Source organism: Aythya ferina (assembly GCF_964211825.1).
Source record: "Aythya ferina genome assembly, chromosome: Z".
Taxonomy (NCBI): domain Eukaryota; kingdom Metazoa; phylum Chordata; class Aves; order Anseriformes; family Anatidae; genus Aythya; species Aythya ferina.
This window is the reverse complement of record NC_140299.1, coordinates 82,709,115-82,722,469: the sequence shown is the minus strand read 5'-3', so window position 1 is coordinate 82,722,469 and position 13,355 is coordinate 82,709,115. Positions and strand designations below refer to the sequence as shown.

General features: G+C 35.6%; 1 long non-coding RNA gene across 1 annotated transcript; it reads right to left on the bottom strand.

Annotated features, from left to right (window-relative positions):
- Positions 1-203: 203 nt before the first annotated feature.
- Positions 204-9,896, bottom strand: LOC311426764. The gene is made up of 3 exons (XR_014687010.1): positions 9,680-9,896; positions 1,029-1,126; positions 204-339 (listed from the first exon to the last, which is right to left on the bottom strand). It is a non-coding gene; the product is annotated as an uncharacterized lncRNA (long non-coding RNA).
- Positions 9,897-13,355: the final 3,459 nt, after the last annotated feature.

The window sequence follows — 13,355 nt, the reverse complement described above, 5'->3', positions numbered from 1 at the left end:
TTGTTTATCAAATAATTCATTTTACATTAACTAGGAAAAATATCCTTGGTATGGAACCATTGATATTCAGTGAGCAAAGAAAATGAAGTCACTGGATCCTTTAAAATGTAGTCTTTCATGTCAGTTTATTGCCAAAAATAATGAATTACAGCTTTTTCTTCTTCTTCCCAGTGCATTTTTAGGATAGTTTACATGACTCTGGAATGGCTGAAATGCTTCACCGCCTACCGTAGAATCCTCTTGTGGAAAGACACACACACACACACAAAAGACATTCACTTTCGAAGTTTGATTGCATGAATTTCATACGACAATTCAGGACCAAGAAAAATGTAGAATCTGCTTAAAGAAAAGCAATAATATGTTACAACACATTTATATAATGCAAAAGTTACATGGAAAATATCTAATCAGATAAAAAGAGAAATCCAGTCCATATGTATGGCTTTAGTGCGGTATGAAGATTCTGCAAATCCTCTGATAAAGACAATCTAATAAAGTTGGCTTGTAAAGTGAACTGCAGATAAGGATGCATCTATTTTCCTTGTAAACATTACTTCTGATGGTTTGCACCTATAGAAATGATATCCACATATCCTGTTTAAACAGCTGGTATGACTAGCGCAGACTTTCAGTGCCTATATATGCTTTGGATTTCATTCTGACAAGTAAATCATATCTTTTCTCCTTTTGATTTATGAGACTGGATTTATTATGATTTCATTTTTTCTCTCTCTCTCTTTTTCTCCCCTCATTCCCTTTTCTTCCCCCCCTCCCCCAAATGCACGAGAGGTCACCCTTTACAGAAACTATAATTGCTGGGCATCCCTTCTACTTGTGCTTATAATATGCTTCTGGGTCTGCAACACATTCCATTGCTTCTGTTTTTTTTAGGTACATTTTAAGATATATTACCTAAAAATAACATAAAATTATTGGAGCAGCAAGTGCTGCTTTCTGTTTTAATTTTTGTAAGCTTATGTGCCTACATTGTTTATTTTATTTGATCATTAAGTCCTAGATCTTACCGCATAAATAAATCTGCTGGTCTTCTGCAGAATATTGTTGAAGTCAGTCAGGTTTCACATATGGGAAGAACTTTATCTGTGCCAATCACACTGTAAATCTAGGCAAGATAGTGCAACAATTTTCTCAATCAGATAAATCGTATATAAATTAAAACAATATGATTATGATTGTGTTACATTTTGTAGATTATATCTCTATCTTGTAAATAGATGAACAATCTTAAATATTTGGAAAAGCAAGTATGTATAAAGGAGATGCAGAAAGAGAAATATAAATAAAGATGCATGTATACAATTTCATATGACAGTAAACAAACATAATGATAACATTTAAACACTACATCTTCTGGTAAATACATTTTTTCATTTTATTGATGGATTCCTAAGAAATATGGATTTTTATTATTACTAGGGAAAGAAGCACTAAATGTATTCACCTGAATAGAGTAGCATATGTCTGTGCTTCAAGAGAGTTTAAAAAAAAAAAAAAAAAAGTCCTGTCTGGCTTAAAATAGTCTTGAAAGATGACTTGCCTGGATCAACCATTTCTGACAATCTTAAATTCTGATTTGCAATGCAATTTTTTTTTTTTTTTTAAGTTGTTATACTGCAATGTCTTCTTGCTCCTAAGAGACAGTTCAGAGTGTCTCAGCTGCCACCAAAGTTGCAATGATTCTTTATAGTAAAAAGTAATACTGCATATATAAAAATGTAATATATAATGTAGAGTCATAAGTAACTATCACAGGAAAAGAATTTTTCCTTTTAGCAATTGGGTGGTATTTTTCAGCTTACTATCAGCAGACAAATTGTTTTCAGTGGAACTATGATGATTAGCAAGTCTTCTACTAACAAGTCAATTCCAGTTCCAAAAAAGCATCAATAGTGAGAGAAATGTGGACATGTACTGCCTCTTTACACTCCCAATCCTATTTATTTATGATTCCAAGATCTGTAACAAAAACTGTTGTTCTAGTAGTATGGAACACTGTTAAGGTCTTTGGGCTTACTAGGAGCAGGATATTGCACAATGCCAGGAAAACTGCTGAAGCACTTTGCCATAGTTGTGAAGGATGAAGAACACAAACAGAACAGACTTGTAGGTAAAGGCAACTCCTTTTGTCACACAAAGTGCTGGCCATTTTGTAGGAAACCTGCAGAAAATCATCTGATCTGAGCAAAATCTTTTCCTTGCCAGCAACTTTTTTCTTTTTAAGGGTATTGGAAGGAACTAAAATATATACTCCTATTGGATACAAAGAGAACATGGATTTAAGAGTCACTAGTTTTATGATACTTTACAACCGCCATTGTAAAGTATCATAAAACCAGTAATGTATTAAGGATTTTTCTTTTTTCTTTCTTGACCAAGAGAGGACTTTCCCCTCAGCATTCTTGATGTCATCCCAATGCCACAGGAGAGGGTCTTGTAGATAAATGTATGGCATATTCACCTTCAAGCTTGGCCTTAGGAATGGTTATGCTTGCAGTATGAGCACAAACTATACTAACATCCCATCCCAATATTTTATATTACTAGAATAAAGAACGAGCCCTGGTGTACTGAGCTAGCTGAGCTATCCACAGAAACATCTCTGTGTTTGTAAATGCTGCTGGGTAGCATACATCTGTAGGTACAGCCTAACCCTAAAGGTGTCTCAGGGTCACATGCAATCAGCTACCAAGCACCTTGGCTGTAGGAGCAGTCACCTAGAACGGAGGACACAGACCAAGCAGAATGACAGACCATGAAGAATACGCCATTTGCCCAACTTGTTAGCCTGTTACAGGCCAAAGGAAGAGTAAAATCATATAGTCAAGAGCTAAACATGTAGCCTGTTGCCAGTAAGGAACCTGACAAAACAAGGAACAAGGGGACTGGTTTGAACTCCAGATGTCAAGAAGGCAATGAGACCACAGTGAGACAGATGTGAAAGTCACATCCCTATGGCCTACTGTGTGGAAGAAATATTGACCCTTGAAAGTCAGCAAAACTTTTTAATAATTCAAAAAGAAAACAACAAGGACAAAAGCTGGAGGCAAGAGTGCAGCTTGATGAGAAGGGGGAGAGGCAGGAGAAATCCATCTGTGCTTACATGGTTGGGATGCTGGCTGCAGTTGCAATGCCTTGTGAACATTTTTCCTTCCAAAGAAATTTGGAGGAGGATGGGTCTGCAATCCCCTCAGTCAAATCAGGGAGTGCACTCCATGAAGGGCTGGGTGTGGCAAAAAGACACTAATTAGAAGAATAGAGGACGAAGCACTCTGATAGGACACTTTATAGGTAAAAAAAGGGCAGAGACACATAAGTGGTGGCAAGAGGGTATAGTAAGAATCTCATGAGAAAGAGTTCTGTAGTATAGGAGTCTGTGTGGAGTGCAGACTGATGGGAAACTATGTTCTACTATGTCTGTCTGTCTTTGAAACATCTCAATTACTTCTGAGGAAAAGATAAATCTTCCATTTCCACTGCTAACCTTTTCCATTTCTTTCTCATTACAGTAAATAAACAACATTAAATGTCAAATCCTACGATTCACAGAGTACAGTACACTGCTGAGCTGTCTTTAAGAAAATACAGTACAAGTGTATTAGCCAGCAAATATCCCTAACAGTGTCTAGAATTTTTCTCTCTTATGCAGTTCTCCAAGTTATGAAGTATATTGGCAAGTCTCAGTCAACAAGTAAGGCTGCAAAAGTCTTCTTTTTCCCAATACTGAGCTTTTAGTCTAATTGCTTATTTGCAGTCTCAGCAAGCCAGAGAGAAGAATTCTGTCCTCTTTGGCTTGTTTCTGAATACTAACTAGCCAGCCCAGTCAAGGCTCTCTAAAGAGTGAAACTGCATGAGAGACACACTGCATTTGACACAGTCAGGCGGCAAAAGAAAGAGCAAAACAAAAGTCTATTCACAGGGCTGAATCCTCTGATATACTCCCCCATCCCCCACCTCCTTTTAAAATAAAGAAAAAGGGGAAAACTCATGAATCCATGGCTGAATGCCTGAGGTTGTCAGAAGAAAGGACAATGAATGACAGCTGACTGTCAGCACAATTCTCAGAGTCTGAGTTATCACTTTTCAGCATTGTTCAAATAGGAGAAAAAGTGTGCGCGCTTAACAAGGAAATATTGAAGGAGTGCTTTATGAAGGACTGCGCTCAGGCATGCTGAAACAGCCGAGGAAGCTGATAGATCCACATGGATTTTTCCCTTACGAGTATAATGCTCTCTGAATCTTCCCAACTGAACTCATTAAAAACTTTTCGAAGCACGCTGGCATTAAGTGATGCCTTAAGACAACAGGGGTCAGGAAACTATTTTCCTTTAAGGAAATCAGATACGGGCCAGACATACCTAAAGTTAGGAAAACATATGTGTGCGACAAGGTTATCTACCTGTTGGTTACTGAAACAAAACAAAACAAAACACCCATGAAGGCCAATCTTTAAACATTTTCTGCATGTTTAACTTGTTTTGGATCTCCTTGCAAGCTGATTTTTTTCTCCTGCAGATTTGCCTATACTTTCATCTTCACTGACTGCCTTAATTCTCCAGTCTTTGTTGTTCCAATGCATGATCAGCTTGTTTTTAAGTCACATCTACCCACATTTGTTAGTGCTGAAACATTACTTTAGGCTTTTACATCTCCATAAATCCATACAAATGATTCACAGGTTTTCCTGAGAAAAGCTGAAAAAGCTAAAGCAGAGGAGATTTTAGGGTTATTTAAATAATGTTTTTTAAGTTGGCATTTAACTTCCTGGTTTATGTGCCAAGAAGAACTACCTGAGCTCATGAGAAGGAGACCCTGTAATGACAGGGTTTTTAGTAATTAAAGTAGATCTGGCCTGCACTCAAAGCATTAGCTCACATAAGCCTATTGACCATCTGTACTAGAGAGACAATGTTTTATCCTCAGCTCCATGGGTCTGCTAGAGTCCACAACAACCGCAAACAGGACCAGGTTCCTAGGTCCATGCCCCACTAGGCATGAGGGCTGCTCTGGAGTGTGGTTGTCTCTGAGAGGGAGGTGGTTGCTGCAAACTGGGCAGTGAGAGGGACAGAGACATTCATCTGTGTCACCCTGAACATCAGCAGAGTGCCATCATGGCAAAGCTCAAAGTGCTGTTACCACCCCAGCAGGTGTTCAGGTGTTACTGCACATTATGATTCTTTAGAGAGAAATGAAGGAATGGAGGGGGGGAGTATAAGTGAAATACTACAAGAAAAACAGGAGAAAGTTAATTTACAGGCTTTTTTTTTTTTTTTTTTTTTTTCTATCTAATTGAGAGATTTCTGTAGCTGACAGAGGTGATATTTAGAAGTTTCAGGCTTTGCCAGTAACCAGTAAACACAAACAGAGGATATTTATACATAAGGTTTTAGAGAAAGCTATTTATATGTTTGCATAATCTATTTGCCCTCTGAGGAAAAAAAAAATAGTTCCCACTTTCAGGGAAGGGGACAGAAACTGTGCAAGACCTTTGCAGGGACCTGCTGCTGACCTTTGCAACTTTCTTTCAGTGTCTGAGCTGGTGTCACATACATCTATGGATGTATAAATGCTAAGTGTATAAAAGCTACTTTATTATGAAAAATCCCTTTAAAAAAAACAACAACCACAACAAAAACAACCTGTGGTAACCACTATTTATAAAAACAGTGTCCAATCTTTCCAGATAGGTGCAATGACTTGCAAACACTTTTTGAGGGCTTGGTTGTGTGGATGGCATGCAGAAAAGGATTTTCTATAGGCAGCCTTGTGGTGTTATACGATTGCTTGTGAACAAGTTCTGTCAGGCTAGATGGACTATTACTCAGAGCTATAAGGTGCACTCTCCAGAAGTCCTGTAAGAAGGTTCCAGAGAATAAAAAAGAAATGGACCAAGATTTCCAATGCAAATACACAAATTTAATTTTTAAATTGTAAGAACTTTAAACTATCTTAAAAGACAGACTATGTTTTCCTGGCTCTTTTATAACTGTATGCAACCATCTAAGGTAAGAGCTGTTGCTGTAGTCTTCCATTTTCAGGATTTATCTTCCCTTTGTGATTTATTTTGAAATAATGGAATGCCTGCTAAATGTATCAACCATTATGGATTTCAGCAGAAGGAGATACATGAGAAATTAAGAGAAGAAGGAAACATAATGTGAGCTGGGCTCAACCTTTTGTGAATAGCCACATGGAAAGAAATGCAATGAATAAACTTGCTACAAGTCCTGTGAAGGCAAAAGAAGCTCTGCTTCTCCTGCTCATCTTGGCATGTACAGGATGCCAAACAGTATAGTACTATGCCACATTACTGTGCCTTCCAGTTTAAGCATGCAAGCTGGTTACCAAATTAGTTATCCTCTTCAGTCATTAGATAGGCTTTCCCAATGGCACGTGTAACACATTTGATTTGAAATGCCCTTTCACAAGAGACTTTTTCTCCCATTTGACAATGGAATTTAAATACCCAGAAGTAGAATTTTTTGTGCTTATAGACTGAATTTCTTGTCTGTATTTGGGGCTAGAGTGTTATGACTTAAATTGCTGCCTAGTTGTTTAATAAATCTGCTTATTTTCCTAAGATTTTTTATTATTTATATATTTAGTAAGTGGAAGGCAGGAGTGGTGTTGCTGCTGGTGTTTACCACAGAGCAAGGAGCCTGGGGTCCTCCCACCCTCAACAGAGACTTCATTCATCTTCTGAAGTGATGAAGCATAGAGTTCTAGTAATTTCTGATGAATGTACGTGTATCTGTGGTAGCAGGGACATAATATACAAAGCTGTTAATCTGCATGCAGATTATTGTACTTTACGGAGTGAATGCTTCACCTTGTAGAGAATGTGCAAACTGGTTCACCATTGGGGTCTCTAACCTCAAGAAACTTTCTAGATCTCTGAATCATTTCAGAGAGGCTGCAAATATGGTCACCAGTCTTTAGAGAAAAATGAGACTGTAGCCTGTAATTCAAAATGAAACAAATTTTGACTCCTAGGTAGTTAGTCCCAATAAACTTGCTGGATTACTTAACTTCCTCTATAAATACGAGAATAGTGATGAAAACCACTGGGGATCTAAACTCTGAAGATTTTCAGCTAATCTTGCTTGTTTTCAAATCAAAGTCCTTATAATCACATTTATGGTACTATACATATATTGTTTTCAATACTGACAGCAAGAGTATACTGTGTGCTCTTGAAATTTTACCCCATCTGGATACCCTGATGACAAACATGCAATCATAGGAGATTTCTGCTGAAGTATCTTAATCCTATGGGATTTGTTGTTTTTATTTTTTTTATTTTTATTTTCCAGAAGAGATGTGAAAAATACGAGAAAAAGAAATGAAATCTCAGTTCAGAGAACCAACAAGGACACTTCAGCAAGCATGCTACATAGTTTGTAACTTTTGTCTGCACTTTCTAGTGCATTGAAAGGATATTAACAGCTCCAGAAATCAACTACTTTGCCACTGGATTGTGAATGCATCTTAACACTAAAAAAGCTGATTTAAGTAATTCAGGAAACACTTCAGAAGATATTATTCTGAGAATTAGAAAACAGATAGATCTCTTGAGACCCTGTCTGGTGAGAAAGTCTGAGAAAAATATCTGGATATAAGTCAGCTTCTTTCCTTTGCCTTTGCTTTGGGAATATATTTAGTAATCAAGATGTATTTCCTATTTTGGTGTAGCTTCCTGATTGTTGTAGGCACATTAATCATCTATGCCAAACCAGTTCACTCCGTTTCTTCAAGACTTACTGTCTAATAACCTTCAGAACAGGATTAGAGCTTCCTAGGCTACAAGAAGCTTTAACTTACTTCTGCTGAGAGGAGTATTTTGCAAGTTATGCTTAATCTCTGGAGAGTAGAAGAAATACCCAGTCAATCTTTGAAACACCTGTTTCCAGGATATATGGAGTGCATACTAGTAGTTTTACATCTCTAAGACTAGACCGGTCTCTCCTGTCTGAAAAACCTCAGCTTCCCAAGAGACAGAGGCGGAGGCCCTGATGCACAAATGTAAACAGGGAAAGCTGGGCTCCCAAAATACCTGTTAATAAATGTATTATACTTAGTCATATGGTCTGAACTTTTGGGTAGACCTGTGCGGTGTCAAGAGTTGGACATGGTGATCCTTAAGGGTCCCTTCCAACTCAGGATATTCTATGATTCTATGATTCTACTTCCTAAGGTACCTGCTTTTACCTTCCTGAATGCCTTACTGCATTTGGTAGGTCACTCTCATGCTTGCTTCTAAGTAGACTGACCAAAGGAAAGCCAAAGGTCAAAGTCATAAAAGACTGTTGGGTCTTTGGATATCAGAGGGAGAGAACTATTTCTAGACACAGAATTTATATAGTTTTTCTTTCAGATTAGAGAATGCAGAATTCCCACTCTTTTATTTACCATAGCTGGAGCTAAAAAGTCTGTATATCTCACAAGCAATTGAAGACCTCATAGGATCAGCCCAACATGAGAATATGGCTCTGATATTTTTCTCTGAGTACCAATTCCTTAAGAGGCTACAAAAAATAGAACATGGATAAAGACAAATGGAACTGGGGAGTAGGGATCACTGCAGAGTACATCTGCAAAAATGAAGTTTCTAAATATGGCTATGTTTTATTTGTTGGTGGAGAAATAACAACTTGAAACCTTTTGTGTTTTAATGGCCTAAGTGAGGCAAATGACAGAAGTATGGCTAATGATTATTATTTTATTAATCTCATGAGGAAGAGTAGATACAGAAGTAACACAAGTTTTGAATACCGTTTTGTAAAATTAATTCCTGACTGTAAAAGATGTATTTACAAATATTATTTAGAAGCACCATCAAAGGGAAAATTTTTGCTGTGAGAGTACTAACACATTCTAGCACCTACTTTCAGTCTGTGCTTCCAACAAAAAATAAACTGTACTGAAAAATAAAATGTACTGAATATCTTTTACAGCATCTAATACCTTGTTTGAAAGTAATGATAACATAGCTCTGTTTAACTGATAGAGGCCTATGCTTACACTCCAGTTTGACAGGAAGATGCACAATTACCTCTGTTACTTTGATGTAACAAGAAACATGCCATTTTTTTTTTTTTTTCCTCTCTATTTTTTTTCCTCCCAAATCAGCAAAACCTGTAAAGCAGTGCTATTAGGTATGACTTTCTTTCTTATAAAAACAGTCATTTTTATACCCTGTGCTATTAAAATTGGAGATGAGTGGTTGGTTGATATTTGTTAACAAAGCATTTAAGAAATCTTTCCCTCTTTCAATACTTGCTAAGAATCATCTGTGCAGCAAGGAACTTGTCCAGGAAGGAGAAGCATGTATCCGTAGAGGAAAACAGGGATTATCTATAAAATGAAACCCAACGCTAGAACAAAAGACACAAAAGAAAATAGAAGATTCTTACAAACTTACAAAGGGAAAGCTGTAATGGATGAATAATTGACCCACTTCAAAATAAAATGTTAAAATAGGCCATACTGCAAAATTTGCCAAATTAATGGTAACATAAAGAGACAAAACTGCTGAGCTTCAGGGATACCTGGATGGAAGACAGGTTAAACAAAGACTCTTAGAGACACCATTGTGACCAAGTGAGTGCTGATATGCCCTTTTGACCCTAATACTCTTGTTTAACAGGTGAAAACATACCTTCTAATGTAGAACAAAGTATTTTGTTGTCCCATCTTCTAATTGTCCAGTTTTGGTTTTCCTTCTGTTTCCAAGTTTTCTTATTTTAGGAATATAGTTTTTGAGAAAGTTAAGTTTGCGGACCAAATTCACAACTAGATTTAATCGATATTCCTTGCTGAATGAATTTTAATGAGGAATGCCAATCCAGTCTTTTCCAGGGAGACTTGTTTTTCCTTACAAGGTCAACACTAAAAGAGATTCATAAGATTAAATGAGAACACCATCAGCTCTCCAGGGGAGTGGATCCACATAATACGGTAACTTAAATGAGGACATCAACAAGTAAGCTTTTCTCTATCTATTACAGTTTTTCCATTTTTGGTGTAAAGTTAATCTTGGTGGAAACCTCTAAGAAGATTTCCCTGGGCAGACACATTTGTCTTTATTATTAGTATTAGTATTAGTATTTTGTTTTCCCACAAACAAAATCCATGGTCTTGAAATCAACTTACAATTTCACTAAGATTATTGCATGTCAACATATCCAGCCATGGGAGCAGACTCAGACCATCAAGCTCATCATTTTTTGTGGTTGCTAAACAGCCATTAGATGGTAGCAACTTATCAACAGACAACCTCAGAACAAATTGGAACTGGCACCCTAGTTGTGAAAGACCTGTATCTTGTCATCAACTGCCAGCATGATCTATCCCTGTAATTTTGCTTGCCATCAGGTCCATCTTAAGAAATAAGGCAGTGTTCTCCTGGTCACTATCTTCTTCCTGAAGTAAAGAATAAAGAAAAAAAGAAGATTAAAAATATGAGGAAACCTTTTTCCCTGTGGTATGATGATTATACATCTGGCAGCCAGTGAGCAGTGCAGAGAGGACATGTTGACAGTTGGATATGGTTCTCTGTCATAAACATTTGAATGCTGGGGTACGTGCTCAGTCCATAAGTGGTGTATGTTGTGGTGAGAAAAAAAATGAGTTTTCCCTTGTGAGTCTTATTTCATATTTTGGCATACATATAATTTGCCAGTTTTGTGTTTTCCAATGTGAATAGCCAGTAGACAGCCATTAGGGACACTGGCTCATCAAACAGGAAATAATAACAATAAATTTTATGTGTCTTGGCTGTCATCTGCTCCAAAACCTGTGGAGTTCTCTGCTGGAATAAAGGACCTGCAAAACAGCAAAATTAACTTTTGGGGACTTGTCTGTTGAAAAGTTTGTAGAAAACTTTTATTTATTTATTTATTTATTTATTTTTCTTTAAGGGCAGCATAAGGAAGGGGCATTACTTGGATTACTTGGACTGTACAGAATATCATATCCAAAATCTCCTGCTCCAGAAAGGGACATTCTAAAATCCAAAAAAAAAAAATCCACCAGCCAACCAGCCAAAACCACACACACACATACACACAAAACTATTTCCTTTTGTTGGATCTTTGACATGTTAGTAGCATGTTATTATTGTCCTTTCTCACTCTCTTACTATTCAAAATAAATGGGTCGAATTCTCTTTAGATAATGTGTAGTATTTTTCAGGAAGCGCCCAAATATTTCATTAACAATTCATCATTTTAAAAGGTCTTTTTTAACCTGTACTTTACATCCTGTGTCAAAGGTTAAGTAAAGATGGATAGGCTTTTTTGAACTGACAAAGAAAAATCCATGTGTCTTATTTGATGCTTCTGCGTAGCATCATAACAATATACTACCTCTGTGTGTTCAGTCCCAGATGAATTATGACACTTCAAACTTGTCTTCCTTTTGCAAACATGCATACAAGCATGTTTATGTCTATATTACTATATATATTATTATTCAAAAGAATATAAATGTTCTTATTTTTTTATGCATATAAATGAATATCTGGAAGATATGTAGATTTATTGAGTGCAAAATGGAAAATAACCTATTGAATACAGAAATTAAATTCAAAACAATGGTAATGACTAAGTTAAATAGATATTTACCTATACATTCCTTTCATTTCAATTTAACATCAATGCACACACATAAAAACTATCCTGGCTAGGGTGCTGAGTAGGTCATATGAAATGCTGCTCTGGTTCCCTGTTGGTTTACAATCCTAGCTTTTCAATGCAGAGCTGCTATTCAGACTTCAGTACTTGTCTGAAGAGCTTTGTGTTGTCTTTGGGTGTTTAATACTTATAACAAGGCACTTTCATTAAGTACAGCACAATTTTAAACATTCTGTCCATTTATCTGAGCCCTCTGTAAATGTCTGAAGGAGACTAGCTGACTGTTCCTACTGACTCACCTAGCTAACATTTCTTAATTTTCTTCTGCTTCTCATCAGCTTCAGACTTTGTAAACAAGCTCCCTTTCACAAAGCCTCAAAAGGGTGGATGTTTAGCAAAGCCTACATTACAAAAAACATTTCAAAGATTTATTTTATCCCCTGTTTAAAGTGGAATACACACTGTCCCTTAAAACACTGGCGCTCTTCAATTTGCTGTGAAAGTGTGAAAGTATTCTATAGTTCATTGTCAATCAGCACCAATATAATTATTTTTATTTTATTTTATTTTATTTTATTTTATTTTATTTTATTTTATTTTATTTTATTTTATTTTATTTTATTTTATTTTATTTTATTTTATTTTATTTTATTTTTTATTTTATTTTATTTTATTTTATTTTATTTTATTTTATTTTATTTTATTTTATTTTATTTTATTTTATTTTATTTTATTTTTTATTTTATTTTATTTTATTTTATTTTATTTTATTTTATTTTATTTTATTTTATTTTTTTTCCTGGAAGAACTCATCACCCATTTTAGAAGTATTCTCTAGACTATTTGAATTTTAAAATCTTTTAATTTATACTGGGAGTCAAAATCATAAAAATTCCAATACACTCCTATTTCTGGAACCTCCCACTCAGAAAACCAGTTTTCCTCCCTGTTAGTATTTTCCCAATGAAAGGCTGTATGAAAGATGTTTGTTTTCATCCCTTCAAAAGAATGTGAATAAGGAGAAATTATTCTCATTACCTTCAAACAATGTCTGTTATTAAAAAGTGGATATTTTCCAAAATATGCATCTTGTAAAAGCTATAGTATGTTTGTTTGAAAGACTCACTTTATCTTTGCTCTCTCTTTGAGTATCTCATTATCTGTCTGACCACACACAATACATGTACTACAGAATAAGCATTAAATGCTTTGGAAGATCTGATCTGATTGGAAGGTTTGGAAGATCTGATTCTTGGCTACGATGCATATGAATAGTAAGAATTTATTGTTTAAAACCATTGACTGTACTAAATGCAAAGAATCCAATACATACTTGAAATCTAAAAAGGTATATACTTGATAAAGTCCCTGTTTGGAAATCCAGGGCTTCATTTAGTATAGATCAAGTTGTGGGGGGAAAACAAAACAAATAAACAAACAAATAAACAACAACAACAAAAAAACCCTATTGAATATCTTGTAGAACAATCTTATTTATTTAATTCTACTTTTTCTTTCTATTTCTGACCAGACTCAAAGTAACAAAGATCAGCTTCTTTCTATGGTATTTATTTTTTGTACTACTTTACTCCATAGTTAAGAAGGCTAAAAAGTTAAGAACAATAACGTGCAGCTTAGAATAAGCAATTCAGGACTTTTGAAAAGATAACATTAATTTTGTGGTAGTTTTAAGAAAAATGT